The sequence below is a fragment of the Oratosquilla oratoria genome, chromosome 33 (assembly GCF_046742065.1).
Source record: "Oratosquilla oratoria isolate Oo_2021 chromosome 33, ASM4674206v1, whole genome shotgun sequence".
NCBI lineage: Eukaryota > Metazoa > Arthropoda > Malacostraca > Stomatopoda > Squillidae > Oratosquilla > Oratosquilla oratoria.
In genome coordinates, this window is record NC_134809.1 from 10344379 (window position 1) to 10350881 (window position 6503).

The window sequence follows — 6503 nt, forward strand, 5'->3', positions numbered from 1 at the left end:
TTGGTCCCTAAACGGGCACATTATCTGCTAATCAGACGTCACTGACAGGTCCTGACTGGTGGACGTATCGACCGTTTCTTCCAAGTGCTAATCATCACCAGAGTCACATTAGCGGACACGGAATCAACTTGTGGCCCAAAAGCCTCACGTGACCACGTGGTGTCAATAACCACCACGTCGTCTGTTCACTGACCACGTGGTCGGTGATATATATATATATATGTGTGTGTGTATGTGTATATATATATATATATATATATATATATATATATGTATATATATATGCATGAGAAATCACATGAATTCGTGATTCTAAATATGGATAAAAACCACCAAGGAATACAATTAATTTATGACCGAGCGCTTTCGTCTATTTAGGCATCCTCAGGGTACAACAGAGGATGTTTAAATAGACACAAGCGCTCGATCATAAATTTATTTTTCTTGGTAGTTTTTCTGCATATATATATATATATATATATATATATATATATATATATATATATATATATATATATATATATATATCATATGTATAAAAGGATTTTTAGCGAATCAAGGAGCAAGTCCAAAGACTGTCTGTATCACTTGAGTTGGTAGCCCGAACACACTGGGCAAAGGTGATACCTGAGATCAAAGCAAAGTCCCTGCAATCGTAAAATCCTTACGTCTTTTATATGTAAGATATTGCTACTCACGTTTCATTTAACTCTTTCGGGATGGAAAATAGCTGTCGATCACGAGTCCAACACGTGATTCAAGAAAATGGTGAATCACACACACACACACACACACACACACACACACACACACACACACACACACACACACACACACACACACACACACACACACACATAATCTCACCAACTACAACGTCACATTTATTTCTTTACCACCCCGGGCGTGGCGGTCGCCATGAACCCCGTGGCATCAACCTGCAACAGCCAAGCCCTCCAAAACTTCACCTCCAAAAAACAACCTCCCCCCCTCCCCCTCCCCACTTGTCTCCACACCGCCGCCGCCGCCGCCGCCGCCACAGCCGCCACCTCCATCAGAGGGCAATAAAAGCCAACATGCAAATGGCTAAAATTAATTACAATACCGGGACGGACAAAATTCCATAAGCTCTTCGTTCATTTCATTTGTCCACGGAATTGGCCGCGGTCCCATGTCACCTGTCAGATTAGGGGTGAAGGGCGTGCGAGGAAGGACGGGGTGGGAGGAGTCTGTGTGAGTGCGTTTGTGCGTGTGAGCGGTTGAGGTTGGGATAGACAAACGTAAGGGTGGAAGAAAGGAAGTAGAGAGTACGAATGAGGAAGAGAGGTAAGGGGGAAAGGGAATTGGCACTTGGAAAAAGCTTATGTAGAATGGTAGAAAAGAATGAAAAAAATTACATGAAGGTGGAGAAAGAGGACGGTAAGACTAAAAACCGAGCCGGACGCAATAGGACCGAGCCGGACGCAATAGGACCGAACCGGGCCCGAACGTACCGAACTTGGACCGAACGTACCGTACCGGGACCGAACCGAACATGACCGTACCGAACCGGGGCCGAACGTACCGAGCCGGTACTTCTCCATCCTCCCCATAGACGTGGTACGCTCACTAAACACGATCATCTGAGAAAACCCCTTATCAGTTTATTATCTGGGCCTCCTTGATAACTGATAATATTACTCTATTGTTGAAAATTCCATTATTTCAAACAAAGTAGTACCTACTGTTGGCAGATAGAACAAATATCGACAAATGGTGAATGGTAGTGAAAGTGTTGCGCAGAACTGACAACTTTCATCTCGGCCGAAGTCAATTTCCAATCGAGGGCGGAGAATAAAGATACAAGTCATCTTTAGCAGAGAAAAAGGGTTTCAGTTAATCTATCTCGATAGAGCATTTTCTAATTTGGCAAGGCATGTATCTGTCAGAAAGTTCATTTTATCATTGGAACAAAATTTTATGGTACTTTTATTTGTTCATATTTGTTTGTTTATTTGTTTATTTATTTATTCGTTTTTTATTTATTTATATTTTTGTTTATTTATTTATTTTTATTTTTTATCTATTTTTATTCATTTATCTATTTTTACTTTTTACTTATTTATTTTTATGTTTTATTTATTTATTTGAGTCGCCGTGCAATCGTCGATTGTTTATTTATGATCACGGACGAAGAAGGTGACCGTCACTGACGTCACTTCCGGTTGTCTCGACGCATTTTTGCTTCCTCGAAAACCCGCGATCGCTGGCTTTCCCTACGCTGAAATTGATCTTCTTTTGGTCGCCAGAGTTTCTTGCTTTCATTCCGTGATTTATTGTACGGATGTTGCAAATTTTTCTTTGATGGAGAGTTTCATTTACCGGAGGAATGAGTGACTCGCATATCGGACGGTACAGGTTTGTGAATGTCGGACACTACAATCAAATGCATCCTTTTGTTTATCCATTTTTTATTCGGAGTCTATGCAGTTTCTTGCTGGACCCTTGGCAGGAGCCAGAAGAAATATAAAATAAGGATATTTGCTGTTTATGAGTTATATCAAATAGGAAAATAGGATGTAAGTTCACTGGCAGAGCGGGTTAGGGCGTCGTTACTTGCGGTGAAGGTCGAGGGGATGGTAGTTCGAACCCTGCCACCGGCGAAGTTAAACCAAGGGCATGATTTATTAAAGTCATCTGTAAGGGGTACCATCCTAGCCTCCCGACAGGGGGGAGTTTGTGACGTTAAACCATATCATCATCATCATGAAATAGGATGTAACTCCTAAAGCAACGGTTGGGGTGTGGTTTTTTTTTTTTTTTTTTTTTTTTTTTTTTTGTCTTGTCGTCTTCGGATGAATAGAATTACCTGAAAGTACCCAGAAGAAAAGGGAAATATACACGAGGAGATCCCGGTGCTTTCTGGTTAAATAGACCTGTGATTTCTTATGAAACAGGCGTTGTAGTGTCTACTTCTCAAACACTCCTGATTTTGCCATTTACAGGAATTATTGTAATGTATGCATATATATATATATATATAATATATATATATATATATACATATATATATATATATAAACATACTGTATGCATATAATATATACTTATATATATTCATTGTTATTTTAGATGCGAACATCGAAGGTCTCCTTAGCCTATATTAAAAAGTGGCGACGAGCACAGTCGCAGCGTAGCAAGTGCCAAGCGGCAGTCAGTGCCAGGCACGAATGAGGGATGGCAGTCGATTTAGGAAGGCCAGGAGATTAATGGCAGTTCTTACTATGGTGGTGGAGGAAGGGGAAGGGAAAGGGGGGTACGGGAAGGGGGGAAGGAAGAGGTGAGTGGAAGAGTAAGGGGAAGGGGGAAAGGAAGAGGTGAGATGGAAGGGAGAGGGGAAGGGAAGGGGGAAAGGAAGTGGTGAGTGGAAAGGGAAGGGGGAAAGGAAGAGGTGTGTAGAAGGGGAAGGGGAAGGGAAGGGAAGGAAAAAAGGAAGAGGTGTGTGTAAGGAGACAGGAAAGGGGAGAGGAAGAGGTGAGTGGAAGATGGGGAAGAAGAAGTGGGAATGGAATAGGTGAGTAGAAGGGGAAGGAAAGGGAGAAAGGAAGAAGTGAATGGAAAAGAGAAAGGAGGAGGTGAGTGAAAGGGGAAGGTGGAGCGAAAGGGGAGAGGAAGGGGTGAGTGGAAGGGAAAGACGATGACATCAGTCCTACATTAATACTCAAGTAAAACAATAAGAAAAGATCAGCATCCATATGACACACTTGTTTCTCGAAGGCGTAGCCAGAAGAAAACTGTTTGCAACTCGGGGATTGGGGGGGAAGCATCGAAGTCCTGTCCAATCATGGCCATGATTGGCATCTGGCTCAAGTATAAGCAGCTCGGTTATTGGTCACTTTCGCTTATTGCATTCCTGCTTTCAGAAACAACACAGTTGGAATGCGGGACAGAACGCGGGACCCCAAAAGAAACGCGACGTTCTGTTTCTCGTTGTGCAGCTAAGTTTGTTTTGTATGCGTCCGTTTCTTTGTGTGCGCGTATATATATATATATCTATATATATATATATATATATATATATATATATATATATGTGAGTGTGTGTGTGTGTGTGTGTGTGTGTGTGTGTGTGTGTGTGTGTGTGTGTGTGTGTGTGTGTGTGTATACACGTCCTGGAACTTTTCCTCTTGCTCTTCTGTACTGCGTAAGTTTTCCATTGGAATCAGAAAACGATTAATTCATATCATCCCTTCTTCAAAATTTGGTAAAGCTCTTCCCGTCATCAAAATGGAGATAAATATGCAAATTCTATTGAGTAAGGCGACACGTATTTTCACAAAAGGGGAAATGAAGCTATGAAGGAAATGAATTCCTAACACATCTTATTCAAAAACGACGTGTGGGCCATACATATTTCTAACTTTACCACAAATTTAGGCGGAAAATACGAGAATCTTAGGGGAAAATGTTGTCGTAGTGGTTCTCGTATGTGGCACTGTTTTGAGTGGTACCATCTCCCTTTCTCTCCCTCACTCCCTCTCCGAGTCTGTCTGTCCACGGCTCAATCATTTTTTGTCGAATTTATGTCAGCCACCGTTATTATCTTTTTTAAATGTACTGTTTTCAAATAGGATTTCCCCCCTAAAATCTTTTTTTTTCTTTTAATCGAAGTATTTCAAAATATAAAAATTCTGTCTTCGTCTCAGTAGCATCATTGTCTATCAGAAGAAACATGTCACTAAATTAGCTGATGAATAAAAAAATGAAATGTAACATAGTCTAGATTTATTCGCAATGCAATTTGAAACATGTTCCATCAAAACAAATGTTAAATTTTAAAAGAAACCCAGGTAAGAAATTGGTTGCTATGAAGATACAAAGCTCAGTTACCTTTCAGTCAAACAGGAATTTGCGCTATGTTCCATCAAAACAAATGTTAAATTTTAAAAGAAACTCAGGTAAGAAATTGGTTGTTATGAAGGTACAAAGCTCAGTTACCTTTCAGTCAAACAGGAATCTGCGCTTGAAGTTCTTCCGTTTGTGGATTGTCTCAGGGCAATCTTGTTTAACGTTCCAGCAGTAGTCTGCCATCATATGTTTGTTCCACATCCCTTGTTAGCGCTCCTCCATGGTCTTGAGGTCTCGATGGAACCGCTCGCCGTGCTCGTCACTTACTGCCCCTAAGTTCTCAGGATATCTTTCAAGATCACTGTAAAGAAAACGGAGTTTGACACTCAAGTTGCATCCAAGGTGAAGCAAACAAGGTCATCATAATAAAACAACAGGGCAGGACTCGCAGTAATGGGTATAAACTTGACAAATTTAGATTTAAGAAGGAAATACGCAAGAATTGGTTTACTAATAGGGTGGTCAATGAATGGAATAAACTTAGTAACCATGTAGTGAGCGCAGAAACTATAAGTTGTTTTAAGAAACGATTAGACAACTTTATGGATGGGGATGACAGGTGGTAATGGATACGGAGCTGCCTAGTGTAGGCCTTATGGAATCTTGCATTCTCCTTTATTCTTATGTTATGTTCTTATGTTCTTAAGGTCATGAAGAGTTGGCAACAATGTTGTTACAAGGGTTTCATAGTTGTCACCCTTTTTGTTACCGAGAAAGTTTTCCATTATCGCCACAAATGAAACCCACGCTCCACTTTATCATTCATCTTTCTGACAAGGTCTTGACAACGTACAAGTACGCGAATCGTTGGTCCATCAAACACAACTGCCTTGATCTTCTCGAGAACGACACCAAGCGGGTAGAACTAATGAACGTTTCCTCCTTTTCCACTTACACCAATAAACTTGGTTATTATTACCATCACTGCCACGGTCCCCCACCAATACTACCATCAACACATCCTCGCCTACCATCACAACCACCACCAACACTATCACCTCTATCGCTGATACTATCACCAATATCATCACCACCACCACTACCACCATCACAATCTCCACTACTACTACCACTACCACCACCACTACCACAACCACCGCTCTTCCTATGTTGTGTTTGTGTATTACCTTTATCATTTCGGGCTCACCAAATAATGTTGCACAATATCCCCGTCCCGCTTGTATATATATGCAGGTCTTGTACCTACATTTTTCGAATATTAATGTCATCATCGGGAATTTGGCGGAAGCTTATGGACGTTGCACTACTGCCCGTAGACTTTACTGCTTTTGGGAGAGGAGAAATCTGGTTGGGAAATTTTTGGCTTCGGAAATTTTGGTCAGCGTGGTAGCATAACAAACAGAATCCTTTAAAGCATAGAAGAAATTTGGGTAATGCATGAGACTGAATGTATAGGAAGAGATGAAAAATGATAAAGGATAATTTTGGATGTAGGAAAATTTTGGCTACTGAAAACTTGATCAATGTCTTAGCATAACAAATAGAATCCTTAAAAACATAGAAGAAATTTGGGTAATGCATTTGACTGAATGTATAGGAAGAGCTGAAAATTGATAAAGGACAATTTTGGATGTAGGAAAATTTTGGATGCCGAA